Genomic DNA, 21,165 nt, shown 5'->3' on the forward strand with positions numbered 1-21,165 from the left:
TAAAACGGCTCGTTGGTCTAGGGGTATGATTCTCTCTTCGGGTGCGAGAGGTCCTGGGTTCAAATCCCGGACGAGCCCATGTGTAGAGCCTTTAACAATCTGAAAGAGGCGGTTCTTGGGCAACAGTTTGGAGTGCAGACCAAGGTGGATGAGTGATAAAGGCAATGGATTGCTAATCCATTGTGCTCTGCACTTGTGGGTTCAGCATCGCACAGCATTTATTCATTTCTTCCTTGGTTAAAAAATCTGTCATTTTAACCGGTACATAGATTACCTTCAGACGAGTGTCGTGACCCTTGTGGGGGTCGTAGAGCAAAACTGAGATGGTCAAACAATTTTGTAGGTCAAACCGTTCGGAAGCTACAGCCATTTGTATGAGAAGACTGATTTTCGGGATGTGTCATGTTTTGACAAACATTGTTCTCGCTCTGCCGCATTTCACCAAAGATGCAGAGGTGTGACATCAGCGGTTATGAAGGTTTGAGAAGCATCCAGTGCAAAAAAAGTGACATTTCTAGTTTAAAACAGACAGATTCCAATGGGGATTTTTTATTTTATTCATGTACCGGTGCGTCAATCGGATCAAATGAAATGAGATCCAATTGATTTTGATGTCTACTTTTGAATTTTTTTAATCTACATTAGCTCTTTCTTCATTTGTTTCTTGCTGTTACAGCTAATGAAGATTGAATCTGAAAGACTCAGCAGATGAATTACAGAGTATTTGAACTAAAACCTGGTCAACTGCTTGGAAGACAGCTATGCTCACAAGTATACCACCAACACTCACGTTATTCACTGTGGCCTGGCACCATCGACTGCAATAAAAATGCCTTTGATAAAACGGCTCGTTGGTCTAGGGGTATGATTCTCGCTTCGGGTGCGAGAGGTCCCGGGTTCAAATCCCGGACGAGCCCATGTGTAGAGCCTTTACCAATCTGAAAGAGGCGGTTCTTGGGCAACAGTTTGGAATGCAGACCAAGGTGGATGAGTGATAAAGGCAATGGATTGCTAATCCATTGTGCTCTGCACTCGTGGGTTCAGCATCGCACAGCATTTATTCATTTCTTCCTTGGTTAAAAAATCTATCATTTTAACCGGTACATAGATTACCTTCAGACGAGTGTCGTGACCCTTGTGGGGGTCGTAGAGCAAAACTGAGATGGTCAAACAATTTTGTAGGTCAAACCGTTCGGAAGCTACAGCCATTTGTATGAGAAGACTGATTTTCGGAATGTGTCATGTTTTGACAAACATTGTTCTCGCTCTGCCGCATTTCACCAAAGATGCAGAGGTGTGACATCAGCGGTTATGAAGGTTTGAGAAGCATCCAGTGCAAAAAAAGTGACATTTCTAGTTTAAAACAGACAGATTCCAATTGGGGATTTTTTATTTTATTCATGTACCGGTGCGTCAATCGGATCAAATGAAATGAGATCCAATTGATTTTGATGTCTACTTTTTAATTTTTTTAATCTACATTAGCTCTTTCTTCATTTGTTTCTTGCTGTTACAGCTAATGAAGATTGAATCTAAAAGACTCAGCAGATGAATTACAGAGTATTTGAACTAAAACCTGGTCAACTGCTTGGAAGACAGCTATGCTCACAAGTATACCACCAACACTCACGTTATTCACTGTGGCCTGGCACCATCGACCTGTCAATCCAAATCCTCACCGTCATTACTGGCGACTGCAATAAAAATGCCTTTGATAAAACGGCTCGTTGGTCTAGGGGTATGATTCTTGCTTCGGGTGTGAGAGGTCCTGGGTTCAAATCCCGGACGAGCCCATGTGTAGAGCCTTTAACAATCTGAAAGAGGTGGTTCTTGGGCAACAGTTTGGAGTGCAGACCAAGGTGGATGAGTGATAAAGGCAATGGATTGCTAATCCATTGTGCTCTGCACTCGTGGGTTCAGCATCGCACAGCATTTATTCATTTCTTCCTTGGTTAAAAAATCTATCATTTTAACCGGTACATAGATTACCTTCAGACGAGTGTCGTGACCCTTGTGGGGGTCGTAGAGCAAAACTGAGATCGTCAAACAATTTTGTAGGTCAAACCGTTCGGAAGCTACAGCCATTTGTATGAGAAGACTGATTTTCGGGATGTGTCATGTTTTGACAAACATTGTTCTCGCTCTGCCGCATTTCACCAAAGATGCAGAGGTGTGACATCAGCAGTTATGAAGGTTTGAGAAGCATCCAGTGCAAAAAAAGTGACATTTCTAGTTTAAAACAGACAGATTCCAATTGGGGATTTTTTATTTTATTCATGTACCGGTGCGTCAATCGGATCAAATGAAATGAGATCCAATTGATTTTGATGTCTACTTTTGAATTTTTTTAATCTACATTAGCTCTTTCTTCATTTGTTTCTTGCTGTTACAGCTAATGAAGATTGAATCTGATGAATTACAGAGTATTTGAACTAAAACCTGGTCAACTGCTTGGAAGACAGCTATGCTCACAAGTATACCACCAACACTCACGTTATTCACTGTGGCCTGGCACCATCGACCTGTCAATCCAAATCCTCACCGTCATTACTGGCGACTGCAATAAAAATGCCTTTGATAAAACGGCTTGTTGGTCTAGGGGTATGATTCTTGCTTCGGGTGCGAGAGGTCCTGGGTTCAAATCCCGGACGAGCCCATGTGTAGAGCCTTTAACAATCTGAAAGAGGCGGTTCTTGGGCAACAGTTTGGAGTGCAGACCAAGGTGGATGAGTGATAAAGGCAATGGATTGCTAATCCATTGTGCTCTGCACTCGTGGGTTCAGCATCGCACAGCATTTATTCATTTCTTCCTTGGTTAAAAAATCTATCATTTTAACCGGTACATAGATTACCTTCAGACGAGTGTCGTGACCCTTGTGGGGGTCGTAGAGCAAAACTGAGATGGTCAAACAATTTTGTAGGTCAAACCGTTCGGAAGCTACAGCCATTTGTATGAGAAGACTGATTTTCGGGATGTGTCATGTTTTGACAAACATTGTTCTCGCTCTGCCGCATTTCACCAAAGATGCAGAGGTGTGACATCAGCGGTTATGAAGGTTTGAGAAGCATCCAGTGCAAAAAAAGTGACATTTCTAGTTTAAAACAGACAGATTCCAATTGGGGATTTTTTATTTTATTCATGTACCGGTGCGTCAATCGGATCAAATGAAATGAGATCCAATTGATTTTGATGTCTACTTTTTAATTTTTTTAATCTACATTAGCTCTTTCTTCATTTGTTTCTTGCTGTTACAGCTAATGAAGATTGAATCTAAAAGACTCAGCAGATGAATTACAGAGTATTTGAACTAAAACCTGGTCAACTGCTTGGAAGACAGCTATGCTCACAAGTATACCACCAACACTCACGTTATTCACTGTGGCCTGGCACCATCGACCTGTCAATCCAAATCCTCACCGTCATTACTGGCGACTGCAATAAAAATGCCTTTGATAAAACGGCTCGTTGGTCTAGGGGTATGATTCTTGCTTCGGGTGCGAGAGGTCCTGGGTTCAAATCCCGGACAAGCCCATGTGTAGAGCCTTTAACAATCTGAAAGAGGCGGTTCTTGGGCAACAGTTTGGAGTGCAGACCAAGGTGGATGAGTGATAAAGGCAATGGATTGCTAATCCATTGTGCTCTGCACTCGTGGGTTCAGCATCGCACAGCATTTATTCATTTCTTCCTTGGTTAAAAAATCTATCATTTTAACCGGTACATAGATTACCTTCAGACGAGTGTCGTGACCCTTGTGGGGGTCGTAGAGCAAAACTGAGATCGTCAAACAATTTTGTAGGTCAAACCGTTCGGAAGCTACAGCCATTTGTATGAGAAGACTGATTTTCGGGATGTGTCATGTTTTGACAAACATTGTTCTCGCTCTGCCGCATTTCACCAAAGATGCAGAGGTGTGACATCAGCAGTTATGAAGGTTTGAGAAGCATCCAGTGCAAAAAAAGTGACATTTCTAGTTTAAAACAGACAGATTCCAATTGGGGATTTTTTATTTTATTCATGTACCGGTGCGTCAATCGGATCAAATGAAATGAGATCCAATTGATTTTGATGTCTACTTTTGAATTTTTTTAATCTACATTAGCTCTTTCTTCATTTGTTTCTTGCTGTTACAGCTAATGAAGATTGAATCTGATGAATTACAGAGTATTTGAACTAAAACCTGGTCAACTGCTTGGAAGACAGCTATGCTCACAAGTATACCACCAACACTCACGTTATTCACTGTGGCCTGGCACCATCGACCTGTCAATCCAAATCCTCACCGTCATTACTGGCGACTGCAATAAAAATGCCTTTGATAAAACGGCTTGTTGGTCTAGGGGTATGATTCTTGCTTCGGGTGCGAGAGGTCCTGGGTTCAAATCCCGGACGAGCCCATGTGTAGAGCCTTTAACAATCTGAAAGAGGCGGTTCTTGGGCAACAGTTTGGAGTGCAGACCAAGGTGGATGAGTGATAAAGGCAATGGATTGCTAATCCATTGTGCTCTGCACTCGTGGGTTCAGCATCGCACAGCATTTATTCATTTCTTCCTTGGTTAAAAAATCTATCATTTTAACCGGTACATAGATTACCTTCAGACGAGTGTCGTGACCCTTGTGGGGGTCGTAGAGCAAAACTGAGATGGTCAAACAATTTTGTAGGTCAAACCGTTCGGAAGCTACAGCCATTTGTATGAGAAGACTGATTTTCGGGATGTGTCATGTTTTGACAAACATTGTTCTCGCTCTGCCGCATTTCACCAAAGATGCAGAGGTGTGACATCAGCGGTTATGAAGGTTTGAGAAGCATCCAGTGCAAAAAAAGTGACATTTCTAGTTTAAAACAGACAGATTCCAATGGGGATTTTTTATTTTATTCATGTACCGGTGCGTCAATCGGATCAAATGAAATGAGATCCAATTGATTTTGATGTCTACTTTTTAATTTTTTTAATCTACATTAGCTCTTTCTTCATTTGTTTCTTGCTGTTACAGCTAATGAAGATTGAATCTAAAAGACTCAGCAGATGAATTACAGAGTATTTGAACTAAAACCTGGTCAACTGCTTGGAAGACAGCTATGCTCACAAGTATACCACCAACACTCACGTTATTCACTGTGGCCTGGCACCATCGACTGCAATAAAAATGCCTTTGATAAAACGGCTCGTTGGTCTAGGGGTATGATTATCGCTTCGGGTGCGAGAGGTCCCGGGTTCAAATCCCGGACGAGCCCATGTGTAGAGCTTTTACCAATCTGAAAGAGGCGGTTCTTGGGCAACAGTTTGGAATGCAGACCAAGGTGGATGAGTGATAAAGGCAATGGATTGCTAATCCATTGTGCTCTGCACTCGTGGGTTCAGCATCGCACAGCATTTATTCATTTCTTCCTTGGTTAAAAAATCTATCATTTTAACCGGTACATAGATTACCTTCAGACGAGTGTCGTGACCCTTGTGGGGGTCGTAGAGCAAAACTGAGATGGTCAAACAATTTTGTAGGTCAAACCGTTCGGAAGCTACAGCCATTTGTATGAGAAGACTGATTTTCGGGATGTGTCATGTTTTGACAAACATTGTTCTCGCTCTGCCGCATTTCACCAAAGATGCAGAGGTGTGACATCAGCGGTTATGAAGGTTTGAGAAGCATCCAGTGCAAAAAAAGTGACATTTCTAGTTTAAAACAGACAGATTCCAATTGGGGATTTTTTATTTTATTCATGTACCGGTGCGTCAATCGGATCAAATGAAATGAGATCCAATTGATTTTGATGTCTACTTTTTAATTTTTTTAATCTACATTAGCTCTTTCTTCATTTGTTTCTTGCTGTTACAGCTAATGAAGATTGAATCTAAAAGACTCAGCAGATGAATTACAGAGTATTTGAACTAAAACCTGGTCAACTGCTTGGAAGACAGCTATGCTCACAAGTATACCACCAACACTCACGTTATTCACTGTGGCCTGGCACCATCGACCTGTCAATCCAAATCCTCACCGTCATTACTGGCGACTGCAATAAAAATGCCTTTGATAAAACGGCTCGTTGGTCTAGGGGTATGATTCTTGCTTCGGGTGCGAGAGGTCCTGGGTTCAAATCCCGGACGAGCCCATGTGTAGAGCCTTTAACAATCTGAAAGAGGCGGTTCTTGGGCAACAGTTTGGAGTGCAGACCAAGGTGGATGAGTGATAAAGGCAATGGATTGCTAATCCATTGTGCTCTGCACTCGTGGGTTCAGCATCGCACAGCATTTATTCATTTCTTCCTTGGTTAAAAAATCTATCATTTTAACCGGTACATAGATTACCTTCAGACGAGTGTCGTGACCCTTGTGGGGGTCGTAGAGCAAAACTGAGATGGTCAAACAATTTTGTAGGTCAAACCGTTCGGAAGCTACAGCCATTTGTATGAGAAGACTGATTTTCGGGATGTGTCATGTTTTGACAAACATTGTTCTCGCTCTGCCGCATTTCACCAAAGATGCAGAGGTGTGACATCAGCGGTTATGAAGGTTTGAGAAGCATCCAGTGCAAAAAAAGTGACATTTCTAGTTTAAAACAGACAGATTCCAATTGGGGATTTTTTATTTTATTCATGTACCGGTGCGTCAATCGGATCAAATGAAATGAGATCCAATTGATTTTGATGTCTACTTTTTAATTTTTTTAATCTACATTAGCTCTTTCTTCATTTGTTTCTTGCTGTTACAGCTAATGAAGATTGAATCTGAAAGACTCAGCAGATGAATTACAGAGTATTTGAACTAAAACCTGGTCAACTGCTTGGAAGACAGCTATGCTCACAAGTATACCACCAACACTCACGTTATTCACTGTGGCCTGGCACCATCGACCTGTCAATCCAAATCCTCACCGTCATTACTGGCGACTGCAATAAAAATGCCTTTGATAAAACGGCTCGTTGGTCTAGGGGTATGATTCTTGCTTCGGGTGCGAGAGGTCCTGGGTTCAAATCCCGGACGAGCCCATGTGTAGAGCCTTTAACAATCTGAAAGAGGCGGTTCTTGGGCAACAGTTTGGAGTGCAGACCAAGGTGGATGAGTGATAAAGGCAATGGATTGCTAATCCATTGTGCTCTGCACTCGTGGGTTCAGCATCGCACAGCATTTATTCATTTCTTCCTTGGTTAAAAAATCTATCATTTTAACCGGTACATAGATTACCTTCAGACGAGTGTCGTGACCCTTGTGGGGGTCGTAGAGCAAAACTGAGAAGGTCAAACAATTTTGTAGGTCAAACCGTTCGGAAGCTACAGCCATTTGTATGAGAAGACTGATTTTCGGGATGTGTCATGTTTTGACAAACATTGTTCTCGCTCTGCCGCATTTCACCAAAGATGCAGAGGTGTGACATCAGCGGTTATGAAGGTTTGAGAAGCATCCAGTGCAAAAAAAGTGACATTTCTAGTTTAAAACAGACAGATTCCAATTGGGGATTTTTTATTTTATTCATGTACCGGTGCGTCAATCGGATCAAATGAAATGAGATCCAATTGATTTTGATGTCTACTTTTTAATTTTTTTAATCTACATTAGCTCTTTCTTCATTTGTTTCTTGCTGTTACAGCTAATGAAGATTGAATCTAAAAGACTCAGCAGATGAATTACAGAGTATTTGAACTAAAACCTGGTCAACTGCTTGGAAGACAGCTATGCTCACAAGTATACCACCAACACTCACGTTATTCACTGTGGCCTGGCACCATCGACCTGTCAATCCAAATCCTCACCGTCATTACTGGCGACTGCAATAAAAATGCCTTTGATAAAACGGCTCGTTGGTCTAGGGGTATGATTCTTGCTTCGGGTGCGAGAGGTCCTGGGTTCAAATCCCGGACAAGCCAATGTGTAGAGCCTTTAACAATCTGAAAGAGGCGGTTCTTGGGCAACAGTTTGGAGTGCAGACCAAGGTGGATGAGTGATAAAGGCAATGGATTGCTAATCCATTGTGCTCTGCACTCGTGGGTTCAGCATCGCACAGCATTTATTCATTTCTTCCTTGGTTAAAAAATCTATCATTTTAACCGGTACATAGATTACCTTCAGACGAGTGTCGTGACCCTTGTGGGGGTCGTAGAGCAAAACTGAGACGGTCAAACAATTTTGTAGGTCAAACCGTTCGGAAGCTACAGCCATTTGTATGAGAAGACTGATTTTCGGGATGTGTCATGTTTTGACAAACATTGTTCTCGCTCTGCCGCATTTCACCAAAGATGCAGAGGTGTGACATCAGCGGTTATGAAGGTTTGAGAAGCATCCAGTGCAAAAAAAGTGACATTTCTAGTTTAAAACAGACAGATTCCAATTGGGGATTTTTTATTTTATTCATGTACCGGTGCGTCAATCGGATCAAATGAAATGAGATCCAATTGATTTTGATGTCTACTTTTTAATTTTTTTAATCTACATTAGCTCTTTCTTCATTTGTTTCTTGCTGTTACAGCTAATGAAGATTGAATCTAAAAGACTCAGCAGATGAATTACAGAGTATTTGAACTAAAACCTGGTCAACTGCTTGGAAGACAGCTATGCTCACAAGTATACCACCAACACTCACGTTATTCACTGTGGCATGGCACCATCGACCTGTCAATCCAAATCCTCACCGTCATTACTGGCGACTGCAATAAAAATGCCTTTGATAAAACGGCTCGTTGGTCTAGGGGTATGATTCTTGTTTCGGGTGCGAGAGGTCCTGGGTTCAAATCCCGGACGAGCCCATGTGTAGAGCCTTTAACAATCTGAAAGAGGCGGTTCTTGGGCAACAGTTTGGAGTGCAGACCAAGGTGGATGAGTGATAAAGGCAATGGATTGCTAATCCATTGTGCTCTGCACTCGTGGGTTCAGCATCGCACAGCATTTATTCATTTCTTCCTTGGTTAAAAAATCTATCATTTTAACCGGTACATAGATTACCTTCAGACGAGTGTCGTGACCCTTGTGGGGGTCGTAGAGCAAAACTGAGATGGTCAAACAATTTTGTAGGTCAAACCGTTCGGAAGCTACAGCCATTTGTATGAGAAGACTGATTTTCGGGATGTGTCATGTTTTGACAAACATTGTTCTCGCTCTGCCGCATTTCACCAAAGATGCAGAGGTGTGACATCAGCAGTTATGAAGGTTTGAGAAGCATCCAGTGCAAAAAAAGTGACATTTCTAGTTTAAAACAGACAGATTCCAATGGGGATTTTTTATTTTATTCATGTACCGGTGCGTCAATCGGATCAAATGAAATGAGATCCAATTGATTTTGATGTCTACTTTTTAATTTTTTTAATCTACATTAGCTCTTTCTTCATTTGTTTCTTGCTGTTACAGCTAATGAAGATTGAATCTGAAAGACTCAGCAGATGAATTACAGAGTATTTGAACTAAAACCTGGTCAACTGCTTGGAAGACAGCTATGCTCACAAGTATACCACCAACACTCACGTTATTCACTGTGGCCTGGCACCATCGACCTGTCAATCCAAATCCTCACCGTCATTACTGGCGACTGCAATAAAAATGCCTTTGATAAAACGGCTCGTTGGTCTAGGGGTATGATTCTTGCTTCGGGTGCGAGAGGTCCCGGGTTCAAATCCCGAACGAGCCCATGTGTAGAGCCTTTAACAATCTGAAAGAGGCGGTTCTTGGGCAACAGTTTGGAGTGCAGACCAAGGTGGATGAGTGATAAAGGCAATGGATTGCTAATCCATTGTGCTCTGCACTCGTGGGTTCAGCATCGCACAGCATTTATTCATTTCTTCCTTGGTTAAAAAATCTATCATTTTAACCGGTACATAGATTACCTTCAGACGAGTGTCGTGACCCTTGTGGGGGTCGTAGAGCAAAACTGAGATGGTCAAACAATTTTGTAGGTCAAACCGTTCGGAAGCTACAGCCATTTGTATGAGAAGACTGATTTTCGGGATGTGTCATGTTTTGACAAACATTGTTCTCGCTCTGCCGCATTTCACCAAAGATGCAGAGGTGTGACATCAGCGGTTATGAAGGTTTGAGAAGCATCCAGTGCAAAAAAAGTGACATTTCTAGTTTAAAACAGACAGATTCCAATGGGGATTTTTTATTTTATTCATGTACCGGTGCGTCAATCGGATCAAATGAAATGAGATCCAATTGATTTTGATGTCTACTTTTTAATTTTTTTAATCTACATTAGCTCTTTCTTCATTTGTTTCTTGCTGTTACAGCTAATGAAGATTGAATCTAAAAGACTCAGCAGATGAATTACAGAGTATTTGAACTAAAACCTGGTCAACTGCTTGGAAGACAGCTATGCTCACAAGTATACCACCAACACTCACGTTATTCACTGTGGCCTGGCACCATCGACCTGTCAATCCAAATCCTCACCGTCATTACTGGCGACTGCAATAAAAATGCTTTTGATAAAACGGCTCGTTGGTCTAGGGGTATGATTCTTGCTTCGGGTGCGAGAGGTCCTGGGTTCAAATCCCGGACGAGCCCATGTGTAGAGCCTTTAACAATCTGAAAGAGGCGGTTCTTGGGCAACAGTTTGGAGTGCAGACCAAGGTGGATGAGTGATAAAGGCAATGGATTGCTAATCCATTGTGCTCTGCACTCGTGGGTTCAGCATCGCACAGCATTTATTCATTTCTTCCTTGGTTAAAAAATCTATCATTTTAACCGGTACATAGATTACCTTCAGACGAGTGTCGTGACCCTTGTGGGGGTCGTAGAGCAAAACTGAGATGGTCAAACAATTTTGTAGGTCAAACCGTTCGGAAGCTACAGCCATTTGTATGAGAAGACTGATTTTCGGGATGTGTCATGTTTTGACAAACATTGTTCTCGCTCTGCCGCATTTCACCAAAGATGCAGAGGTGTGACATCAGCGGTTATGAAGGTTTGAGAAGCATCCAGTGCAAAAAAAGTGACATTTCTAGTTTAAAACAGACAGATTCCAATGGGGATTTTTTATTTTATTCATGTACCGGTGCGTCAATCGGATCAAATGAAATGAGATCCAATTGATTTTGATGTCTACTTTTGAATTTTTTTAATCTACATTAGCTCTTTCTTCATTTGTTTCTTGCTGTTACAGCTAATGAAGATTGAATCTGAAAGACTCAGCAGATGAATTACAGAGTATTTGAACTAAAACCTGGTCAACTGCTTGGAAGACAGCTATGCTCACAAGTATACCACCAACACTCACGTTATTCACTGTGGCCTGGCACCATCGACCTGTCAATCCAAATCCTCACCGTCATTACTGGCGACTGCAATAAAAATGACTTTGATAAAACGGCTCGTTGGTCTAGGGTTATGATTCTCGCTTCGGGTGCGAGAAGTCCCGGGTTCAAATCCCGGATGAGCCCATGTGTAGAGCCTTTAACAATCTGAAAGAGGCGGTTCTTGGGCAACAGTTTGGAGTGCAGACCAAGGTGGATGAGTGATAAAGGCAATGGATTGCTAATCCATTGTGCTCTGCACTCGTGGGTTCAGCATCGCACAGCATTTATTCATTTCTTCCTTGGTTAAAAAATCTATCATTTTAACCGGTACATAGATTACCTTCAGACGAGTGTCGTGACCCTTGTGGGGGTCGTAGAGCAAAACTGAGATGGTCAAACAATTTTGTAGGTCAAACCGTTCGGAAGCTACAGCCATTTGTATGAGAAGACTGATTTTCGGGATGTGTCATGTTTTGACAAACATTGTTCTCGCTATGCCGCATTTCACCAAAGATGCAGAGGTGTGACATCAGCGGTTATGAAGGTTTGAGAAGCATCCAGTGCAAAAAAAGTGACATTTCTAGTTTAAAACAGACAGATTCCAATGGGGATTTTTTATTTTATTCATGTACCGGTGCGTCAATCGGATCAAATGAAATGAGATCCAATTGATTTTGATGTCTACTTTTTAATTTTTTTAATCTACATTAGCTCTTTCTTCATTTGTTTCTTGCTGTTACAGCTAATGAAGATTGAATCTGAAAGACTCAGCAGATGAATTACAGAGTATTTGAACTAAAACCTGGTCAACTGCTTGGAAGACAGCTATGCTCACAAGTATACCACCAACACTCACGTTATTCACTGTGGCCTGGCACCATCGACCTGTCAATCCAAATCCTCACCGTCATTACTGGCGACTGCAATAAAAATGACTTTGATAAAACGGCTCGTTGGTCTAGGGTTATGATTCTCGCTTCGGGTGCGAGAAGTCCCGGGTTCAAATCCCGGATGAGCCCATGTGTAGAGCCTTTAACAATCTGAAAGAGGCGGTTCTTGGGCAACAGTTTGGAGTGCAGACCAAGGTGGATGAGTGATAAAGGCAATGGATTGCTAATCCATTGTGCTCTGCACTCGTGGGTTCAGCATCGCACAGCATTTATTCATTTCTTCCTTGGTTAAAAAATCTATCATTTTAACCGGTACATAGATTACCTTCAGACGAGTGTCGTGACCCTTGTGGGGGTCGTAGAGCAAAACTGAGATGGTCAAACAATTTTGTAGGTCAAACCGTTCGGAAGCTACAGCCATTTGTATGAGAAGACTGATTTTCGGGATGTGTCATGTTTTGACAAACATTGTTCTCGCTATGCCGCATTTCACCAAAGATGCAGAGGTGTGACATCAGCGGTTATGAAGGTTTGAGAAGCATCCAGTGCAAAAAAAGTGACATTTCTAGTTTAAAACAGACAGATTCCAATGGGGATTTTTTATTTTATTCATGTACCGGTGCGTCAATCGGATCAAATGAAATGAGATCCAATTGATTTTGATGTCTACTTTTTAATTTTTTTAATCTACATTAGCTCTTTCTTCATTTGTTTCTTGCTGTTACAGCTAATGAAGATTGAATCTGAAAGACTCAGCAGATGAATTACAGAGTATTTGAACTAAAACCTGGTCAACTGCTTGGAAGACAGCTATGCTCACAAGTATACCACCAACACTCACGTTATTCACTGTGGCCTGGCACCATCGACCTGTCAATCCAAATCCTCACCGTCATTACTGGCGACTGCAATAAAAATGACTTTGATAAAACGGCTCGTTGGTCTAGGGTTATGATTCTCGCTTCGGGTGCGAGAAGTCCCGGGTTCAAATCCCGGATGAGCCCATGTGTAGAGCCTTTAACAATCTGAAAGAGGCGGTTCTTGGGCAACAGTTTGGAGTGCAGACCAAGGTGGATGAGTGATAAAGGCAATGGATTGCTAATCCATTGTGCTCTGCACTCGTGGGTTCAGCATCGCACAGCATTTATTCATTTCTTCCTTGGTTAAAAAATCTATCATTTTAACCGGTACATAGATTACCTTCAGACGAGTGTCGTGACCCTTGTGGGGGTCGTAGAGCAAAACTGAGATGGTCAAACAATTTTGTAGGTCAAACCGTTCGGAAGCTACAGCCATTTGTATGAGAAGACTGATTTTCGGGATGTGTCATGTTTTGACAAACATTGTTCTCGCTATGCCGCATTTCACCAAAGATGCAGAGGTGTGACATCAGCGGTTATGAAGGTTTGAGAAGCATCCAGTGCAAAAAAAGTGACATTTCTAGTTTAAAACAGACAGATTCCAATGGGGATTTTTTATTTTATTCATGTACCGGTGCGTCAATCGGATCAAATGAAATGAGATCCAATTGATTTTGATGTCTACTTTTTAATTTTTTTAATCTACATTAGCTCTTTCTTCATTTGTTTCTTGCTGTTACAGCTAATGAAGATTGAATCTGAAAGACTCAGCAGATGAATTACAGAGTATTTGAACTAAAACCTGGTCAACTGCTTGGAAGACAGCTATGCTCACAAGTATACCACCAACACTCACGTTATTCACTGTGGCCTGGCACCTTCGACCTGTCAATCCAAATCCTCACCGTCATTACTGGCGACTGCAATAAAAATGCCTTTGATAAAACGGCTCGTTGGTCTAGGGGTATGATTCTCGCTTCGGGTGCGAGAGGTCCTGGGTTCAAATCCCGGACGAGCCCATGTGTAGAGCCTTTAACAATCTGAAAGAGGCGGTTCTTGGGCAACAGTTTGGAGTGCAGACCGAGGTGGATGAGTGATAAAGGCAATGGATTGCTAATCCATTGTGCTCTGCACTCTTGGGTTCAGCATCGCACAGCATTTATTAATTTCTTCCTTGGTTAAAAAATCTGTCATTTTAACCGGTACATAGATTACCTTCAGACGAGTGTCGTGACCCTTGTGGGGGTCGTAGAGCAAAACTGAGATGGTCAAACAATTTTGTAGGTCAAACCGTTCGGAAGCTACAGCCATTTGTATGAGAAGACTGATTTTCGGGATGTGTCATGTTTTGACAAACATTGTTCTCGCTCTGCCGCATTTCACCAAAGATGCAGAGGTGTGACATCAGCGGTTATGAAGGTTTGAGAAGCATCCAGTGCAAAAAAAGTGACATTTCTAGTTTAAAACAGACAGATTCCAATGGGGATTTTTTATTTTATTCATGTACCGGTGCGTCAATCGGATCAAATGAAATGAGATCCAATTGATTTTGATGTCTACTTTTTAATTTTTTTAATCTACATTAGCTCTTTCTTCATTTGTTTCTTGCTGTTACAGCTAATGAAGATTGAATCTGAAAGACTCAGCAGATGAATTACAGAGTATTTGAACTAAAACCTGGTCAACTGCTTGGAAGACAGCTATGCTCACAAGTATACCACCAACACTCACGTTATTCACTGTGGCCTGGCACCATCGACCTGTCAATCCAAATCCTCACCGTCATTACTGGCGACTGCAATAAAAATGCCTTTGGTAAAACGGCTCGTTGGTCTAGGGGTATGATTCTCGCTTCGGGTGCGAGAGGTCCTGGGTTCAAATCCCGGACGAGCCCATGTGTAGAGCCTTTAACAATCTGAAAGAGGCGGTTCTTGGGCAACAGTTTGGAGTGCAGACCGAGGTGGATGAGTGATAAACGCAATGGATTACTAATCCATTGTGCTCTGCACTCGTGGGTTCAGCATCGCACAGCATTTATTAATTTCTTCCTTGGTTAAAAAATCTGTCATTTTAACCGGTACATAGATTACCTTCAGACGAGTGTCGTGACCCTTGTGGGGGTCGTAGAGCAAAACTGAGATGGTCAAACAATTTTGTAGGTCAAACCGTTCGGAAGCTACAGCCATTTGTATGAGAAGACTGATTTTCGGGATGTGTCATGTTTTGACAAACATTGTTCTCGCTCTGCCGCATTTCACCAAAGATGCAGAGGTGTGACATCAGCGGTTATGAAGGTTTGAGAAGCATCCAGTGCAAAAAAAGTGACATTTCTAGTTTAAAACAGACAGATTCCAATGGGGATTTTTTATTTTATTCATGTACCGGTGCGTCAATCGGATCAAATGAAATGAGATCCAATTGATTTTGATGTCTACTTTTGAATTTTTTTTATCTACATTAGCTCTTTCTTCATTTGTTTCTTGCTGTTACAGCTGATGAAGATTGAATCTGAAAGACTCAGCAGATGAATTACAGAGTATTTGAACTAAAACCTGGTCAACTGCTTGGAAGACAGCTATGCTCACAAGTATACCACCAACACTCACGTTATTCACTGTGGCCTGGCACCATCGACTGCAATAAAAATGCCTTTGATAAAACGGCTCGTTGGTCTAGGGGTATGATTCTCGCTTCGGACGAGCCCATGTGTAGAGCCTTTACCAATCTGAAAGAGGCGGTTCTTGGGCAACAGTTTGGAGTGCAGACCAAGGTGGATGAGTGATAAAGGCAATGGATTGCTAATCCATTGTGCTCTGCACTCGTGGGTTCAGCATCGCACAGCATTTATTAATTTCTTCCTTGGTTAAAAAATCTGTCATTTTAACCGGTACATAGATTACCTTCAGACGAGTGGCGTGACCCTTGTGGGGGTCGTAGAGCAAAACTGAGAACGACATTGTGTTTGTGAGAGTCTCCCCTTTCCATGGAATGGTCAAACAATTTTGTAGGTCAAACCGTTCGGAAGCTACAGCCATTTGTATGAGAAGACTGATTTTCGGGATGTGTCATGTTTTGACAAACATTGTTCTCGCTCTGCCGCATTTCACCAAAGATGCAGAGGTGTGACATCAGCGGTTATGAAGGTTTGAGAAGCATCCAGTGCAAAAAAAGTGACATTTCTAGTTTAAAACAGACAGATTCCAATGGGGATTTTTTATTTTATTCATGTACCGGTGCGTCAATCGGATCAAATGAAATGAGATCCAATTGATTTTGATGTCTACTTTTGAATTTTTTTAATCTACATTAGCTCTTTCTTCATTTGTTTCTTGCTGTTACAGCTAATGAAGATTGAATCTGAAAGACTCAGCAGATGAATTACAGAGTATTTGAACTAAAACCTGGTCAACTGCTTGGAAGACAGCTATGCTCACAAGTATACCACCAACACTCACGTTATTCACTGTGGCCTGGCACCATCGACCTGTCAATCCAAATCCTCACCGTCATTACTGGCGACTGCAATAAAAATGACTTTGATAAAACGGCTCGTTGGTCTAGGGGTATGATTCTCGCTTCGGGTGCGAGAGGTCCCGGGTTCAAATCCCGGACGAGCCCATGTGTAGAGCCTTTACCAATCTGAAAGAGGCGGTTCTTGGGCAACAGTTTGGAGTGCAGACCAAGGTGGATGAGTGATAAAGGCAATGGATTGCTAATCCATTGTGCTCTGCACTCGTGGGTTCAGCATCGCACAGCATTTATTCATTTCTTCCTTGGTCAAAAAATCTGTCATTTTAACCGGTACATAGATTACCTTCAGACGAGTGTCGTGACCCTTGTGGGGGTCGTAGAGCAAAACTGAGATGGTCAAACAATTTTGTAGGTCAAACCGTTCGGAAGCTACAGCCATTTGTATGAGAAGACTGATTTTCGGGATGTGTCATGTTTTGACAAACATTGTTCTCGCTCTGCCGCATTTCACCAAAGATGCAGAGGTGTGACATCAGCGGTTATGAAGGTTTGAGAAGCATCCAGTGCAAAAAAAGTGACATTTCTAGTTTAAAACAGACAGATTCCAATGGGGATTTTTTATTTTATTCATGTACCGGTGCGTCAATCGGATCAAATGAAATGAGATCCAATTGATTTTGATGTCTACTTTTTAATTTTTTTAATCTACATTAGCTCTTTCTTCATTTGTTTCTTGCTGTTACAGCTAATGAAGATTGAATCTAAAAGACTCAGCAGATGAATTACAGAGTATTTGAACTAAAACCTGGTCAACTGCTTGGAAGACAGCTATGCTCACAAGTATACCACCAACACTCACGTTATTCACTGTGGCCTGGCACCATCGACCTGTCAATCCAAATCCTCACCGTCATTACTGGCGACTGCAATAAAAATGCCTTTGATAAAACGGCTCGTTGGTCTAGGGGTATGATTCTTGCTTCGGGTGCGAGAGGTCCTGGGTTCAAATCCCGGACGAGCCCATGTGTAGAGCCTTTAACAATCTGAAAGAGGCGGTTCTTGGGCAACAGTTTGGAGTGCAGACCAAGGTGGATGAGTGATAAAGGCAATGGATTGCTAATCCATTGTGCTCTGCACTCGTGGGTTCAGCATCGCACAGCATTTATTCATTTCTTCCTTGGTTAAAAAATCTATCATTTTAACCGGTACATAGATTACCTTCAGACGAGTGTCGTGACCCTTGTGGGGGTCGTAGAGCAAAACTGAGATGGTCAAACAATTTTGTAGGTCAAACCGTTCGGAAGCTACAGCCATTTGTATGAGAAGACTGATTTTCGGGATGTGTCATGTTTTGACAAACATTGTTCTCGCTCTGCCGCATTTCACCAAAGATGCAGAGGTGTGACATCAGCGGTTATGAAGGTTTGAGAAGCATCCAGTGCAAAAAAAGTGACATTTCTAGTTTAAAACAGACAGATTCCAATGGGGATTTTTTATTTTATTCATGTACCGGTGCGTCAATCGGATCAAATGAAATGAGATCCAATTGATTTTGATGTCTACTTTTGAATTTTTTTAATCTACATTAGCTCTTTCTTCATTTGTTTCTTGCTGTTACAGCTAATGAAGATTGAATCTGAAAGACTCAGCAGATGAATTACAGAGTATTTGAACTAAAACCTGGTCGACTGCTTGGAAGACAGCTATGCTCACAAGTATACCACCAACACTCACGTTATTCACTGTGGCCTGGCACCATCGACCTGTCAATCCAAATCCTCACCGTCATTACTGGCGACTGCAATAAAAATGCCTTTGATAAAACTGCTCGTTGGTCTAGGGGTATGATTCTCGCTTCGGGTGCGAGAGGTCCCGGGTTCAAATACCGGACGAGCCCATGTGTAGAGCCTTTAACAATCTGAAAGAGGTGGTTCTTGGGCAACAGTTTGGAGTGCAGACCAAGGTGGATGAGTGATAAAGGCAATGGATTGCTAATCCATTGTGCTCTGCACTCGTGGGTTCAGCATCGCACAGCATTTATTCATTTCTTCCTTGGTTAAAAAATCTGTCATTTTAACCGGTACATAGATTACCTTCAGACGAGTGTCGTGACCCTTGTGGGGGTCGTAGAGCAAAACTGAGATGGTCAAACAATTTTGTAGGTCAAACCGTTCGGAAGCTACAGCCATTTGTATGAGAAGACTGATTTTCGGGATGTGTCATGTTTTGACAAACATTGTTCTCGCTCTGCCGCATTTCACCAAAGATGCAGAGGTGTGACATCAGCGGTTATGAAGGTTTGAGAAGCATCCAGTGCAAAAAAAGTGACATTTCTAGTTTAAAACAGACAGATTCCAATGGGGATTTTTTATTTTATTTATGTACCGGTGCGTCAATCGGATCAAATGAAATGAGATCCAATTGATTTTGATGTCTACTTTTTAATTTTTTTAATCTACATTAGCTCTTTCTTCATTTGTTTCTTGCTGTTACAGCTAATGAAGATTGAATCTGAAAGACTCAGCAGATGAATTACAGAGTATTTGAACTAAAACCTGGTCGACTGCTTGGAAGACAGCTATGCTCACAAGTATACCACCAACACTCACGTTATTCACTGTGGCCTGGCACCATCGACCTGTCAATCCAAATCCTCACCGTCATTACTGGCGACTGCAATAAAAATGCCTTTGATAAAACGGCTCGTTGGTCTAGGGGTATGATTCTCGCTTCGGGTGCGAGAGGTCCCGGTTTCAAATCCCGGACGAGCCCATGTGTAGAGCCTTTAACAATCTGAAAGAGGCGGTTCTTGGGCAACAGTTTGGAGTGCAGACCAAGGTGGATGAGTGATAAAGGCAATGGATTGCTAATCCATTGTGCTCTGCACTCGTGGGTTCAGCATCGCACAGCATTTATTAATTTCTTCCTTGGTTAAAAAATCTGTCATTTTAACCGGTACATAGATTACCTTCAGACGAGTGTCGTGACCCTTGTGGGGGTCGTAGAGCAAAACTGAGATAGTCAAACAATTTTGTAGGTCAAACCGTTCGGAAGCTACAGCCATTTGTATGAGAAGACTGATTTTCGGGATGTGTCATGTTTTGACAAACATTGTTCTCGCTCTGCCGCATTTCACCAAAGATGCAGAGGTGTGACATCAGCGGTTATGAAGGTTTGAGAAGCATCCAGTGCAAAAAAAGTGACATTTCTAGTTTAAAACAGACAGATTCCAATGGGGATTTTTTATTTTATTCATGTACCGGTGCGTCAATCGGATCAAATGAAATGAGATCCAATTGATTTTGATGTCTACTTTTTAATTTTTTTAATCTACATTAGCTCTTTCTTCATTTGTTTCTTGCTGTTACAGCTAATGAAGATTGAATCTGAAAGACTCAGCAGATGAATTACAGAGTATTTGAACTAAAACCTGGTCAACTGCTTGGAAGACAGCTATGCTCACAAGTATACCACCAACACTCACGTTATTCACTGTGGCCTGGCACCATCGACTGCAATAAAAATGCCTTTGATAAAACGGCTCGTTGGTCTAGGGGTATGATTCTCGCTTCGGGTGCGAGAGGTCCCGGGTTCAAATCCCGGACGAGCCCATGTGTAGAGCCTTTACCAATCTGAAAGAGGCGGTTCTTGGGCAACAGTTTGGAGTGCAGACCAAGGTGGATGAGTGATAAAGGCAATGGATTGCTAATCCATTGTGCTCTGCACTTGTGGGTTCAGCATCGCACAGCATTTATTCATTTCTTCCTTGGTTAAAAAATCTATCATTTTAACCGGTACATAGATTACCTTCAGACGAGTGTCGTGACCCTTGTGGGGGTCGTAGAGCAAAACTGAGATGGTCAAACCGTTCGGAAGCTACAGCCATTTGTATGAGAAGACTGATTTTCGGGATGTGTCATGTTTTGACAAACATTGTTCTCGCTCTGCCGCATTTCACCAAAGATGCAGAGGTGTGACATCAGCGGTTATGAAGGTTTGAGAAGCATCCAGTGCAAAAAAAGTGACATTTCTAGTTTAAAACAGACAGATTCCAATGGGGATTTTTTATTTTATTCATGTACCGGTGCGTCAATCGGATCAAATGAAATGAGATCCAATTGATTTTGATGTCTACTTTTTAATTTTTTTAATCTACATTAGCTCTTTCTTCATTTGTTTCTTGCTGTTACAGCTAATGAAGATTGAATCTGAAAGACTCAGCAGATGAATTACAGAGTATTTGAACTAAAACCTGGTCAACTGCTTGGAAGACAGCTATGCTCACAAGTATACCACCAACACTCACGTTATTCACTGTGGCCTGGCACCATCGACCTGTCAATCCAAATCCTCACCGTCATTACTGGCGACTGCAATAAAAATGCCTTTGATAAAACGGCTCGTTGGTCTAGGGGTATGATTCTCGCTTCGGGTGCGAGAGGTCCCGGGTTCAAATCCCGGGCGAGCCCATGTGTAGAGCCTTTAACAATCTGAAAGAGGCGGTTCTTGGGCAACAGTTTGGAGTGCAGACCAAGGTGGATGAGTGATAAAGGCAATGGATTGCTAATCCATTGTGCTCTGCACTCGTGGGTTCAGCATCGCACAGCATATATTCATTTCTTCCTTGGTTAAAAAATCTGTCATTTTAACCGGTACATAGATTACCTTCAGACGAGTGTCGTGACCCTTGTGGGGGTCGTAGAGCAAAACTGAGATGGTCAAACA

At 42.0% G+C, this 21,165-nt stretch overlaps 22 non-coding genes across 22 annotated transcripts; all 22 read left to right on the plus strand.

Moving 5' to 3' along the window:
• The first annotated feature begins 6 nt into the window (after positions 1 to 6).
• Positions 7 to 78, plus strand: trnap-cgg. The gene has a single exon. It is a non-coding gene; the product is annotated as a tRNA-Pro (tRNA).
• A 767-nt stretch (positions 79 to 845) lies between these two features.
• On the plus strand, positions 846 to 917 carry trnap-cgg. Its single transcript has one exon. It is a non-coding gene; the product is annotated as a tRNA-Pro (tRNA).
• An 804-nt stretch (positions 918 to 1,721) lies between these two features.
• trnap-cgg lies at positions 1,722 to 1,793 on the plus strand. The gene has a single exon. It is a non-coding gene; the product is annotated as a tRNA-Pro (tRNA).
• Positions 1,794 to 2,584: 791 nt separating this feature from the next.
• trnap-cgg lies at positions 2,585 to 2,656 on the plus strand. Its single transcript has one exon. It is a non-coding gene; the product is annotated as a tRNA-Pro (tRNA).
• A 1,667-nt stretch (positions 2,657 to 4,323) lies between these two features.
• Positions 4,324 to 4,395, plus strand: trnap-cgg. Its single transcript has one exon. It is a non-coding gene; the product is annotated as a tRNA-Pro (tRNA).
• Positions 4,396 to 5,162: 767 nt separating this feature from the next.
• Positions 5,163 to 5,234, plus strand: trnap-cgg. Its single transcript has one exon. It is a non-coding gene; the product is annotated as a tRNA-Pro (tRNA).
• An 804-nt stretch (positions 5,235 to 6,038) lies between these two features.
• trnap-cgg lies at positions 6,039 to 6,110 on the plus strand. Its single transcript has one exon. It is a non-coding gene; the product is annotated as a tRNA-Pro (tRNA).
• Positions 6,111 to 6,914: 804 nt separating this feature from the next.
• On the plus strand, positions 6,915 to 6,986 carry trnap-cgg. The gene has a single exon. It is a non-coding gene; the product is annotated as a tRNA-Pro (tRNA).
• Positions 6,987 to 7,790: 804 nt separating this feature from the next.
• trnap-cgg lies at positions 7,791 to 7,862 on the plus strand. The gene has a single exon. It is a non-coding gene; the product is annotated as a tRNA-Pro (tRNA).
• Positions 7,863 to 8,666: 804 nt separating this feature from the next.
• Positions 8,667 to 8,738, plus strand: trnap-cgg. Its single transcript has one exon. It is a non-coding gene; the product is annotated as a tRNA-Pro (tRNA).
• Positions 8,739 to 9,541: 803 nt separating this feature from the next.
• trnap-cgg lies at positions 9,542 to 9,613 on the plus strand. Its single transcript has one exon. It is a non-coding gene; the product is annotated as a tRNA-Pro (tRNA).
• An 803-nt stretch (positions 9,614 to 10,416) lies between these two features.
• trnap-cgg lies at positions 10,417 to 10,488 on the plus strand. Its single transcript has one exon. It is a non-coding gene; the product is annotated as a tRNA-Pro (tRNA).
• An 803-nt stretch (positions 10,489 to 11,291) lies between these two features.
• On the plus strand, positions 11,292 to 11,363 carry trnap-cgg. Its single transcript has one exon. It is a non-coding gene; the product is annotated as a tRNA-Pro (tRNA).
• Positions 11,364 to 12,166: 803 nt separating this feature from the next.
• On the plus strand, positions 12,167 to 12,238 carry trnap-cgg. Its single transcript has one exon. It is a non-coding gene; the product is annotated as a tRNA-Pro (tRNA).
• Positions 12,239 to 13,041: 803 nt separating this feature from the next.
• trnap-cgg lies at positions 13,042 to 13,113 on the plus strand. Its single transcript has one exon. It is a non-coding gene; the product is annotated as a tRNA-Pro (tRNA).
• Positions 13,114 to 13,916: 803 nt separating this feature from the next.
• trnap-cgg lies at positions 13,917 to 13,988 on the plus strand. Its single transcript has one exon. It is a non-coding gene; the product is annotated as a tRNA-Pro (tRNA).
• An 803-nt stretch (positions 13,989 to 14,791) lies between these two features.
• Positions 14,792 to 14,863, plus strand: trnap-cgg. Its single transcript has one exon. It is a non-coding gene; the product is annotated as a tRNA-Pro (tRNA).
• A 1,652-nt stretch (positions 14,864 to 16,515) lies between these two features.
• On the plus strand, positions 16,516 to 16,587 carry trnap-cgg. The gene has a single exon. It is a non-coding gene; the product is annotated as a tRNA-Pro (tRNA).
• Positions 16,588 to 17,390: 803 nt separating this feature from the next.
• trnap-cgg lies at positions 17,391 to 17,462 on the plus strand. The gene has a single exon. It is a non-coding gene; the product is annotated as a tRNA-Pro (tRNA).
• Positions 17,463 to 19,140: 1,678 nt separating this feature from the next.
• trnap-cgg lies at positions 19,141 to 19,212 on the plus strand. Its single transcript has one exon. It is a non-coding gene; the product is annotated as a tRNA-Pro (tRNA).
• Positions 19,213 to 19,979: 767 nt separating this feature from the next.
• trnap-cgg lies at positions 19,980 to 20,051 on the plus strand. Its single transcript has one exon. It is a non-coding gene; the product is annotated as a tRNA-Pro (tRNA).
• Positions 20,052 to 20,837: 786 nt separating this feature from the next.
• trnap-cgg lies at positions 20,838 to 20,909 on the plus strand. The gene has a single exon. It is a non-coding gene; the product is annotated as a tRNA-Pro (tRNA).
• Positions 20,910 to 21,165: the final 256 nt, after the last annotated feature.

The sequence above is a fragment of the Oncorhynchus mykiss genome, chromosome 15 (assembly GCF_013265735.2).
Source record: "Oncorhynchus mykiss isolate Arlee chromosome 15, USDA_OmykA_1.1, whole genome shotgun sequence".
Taxonomy (NCBI): Eukaryota; Metazoa; Chordata; class Actinopteri; order Salmoniformes; family Salmonidae; genus Oncorhynchus; species Oncorhynchus mykiss.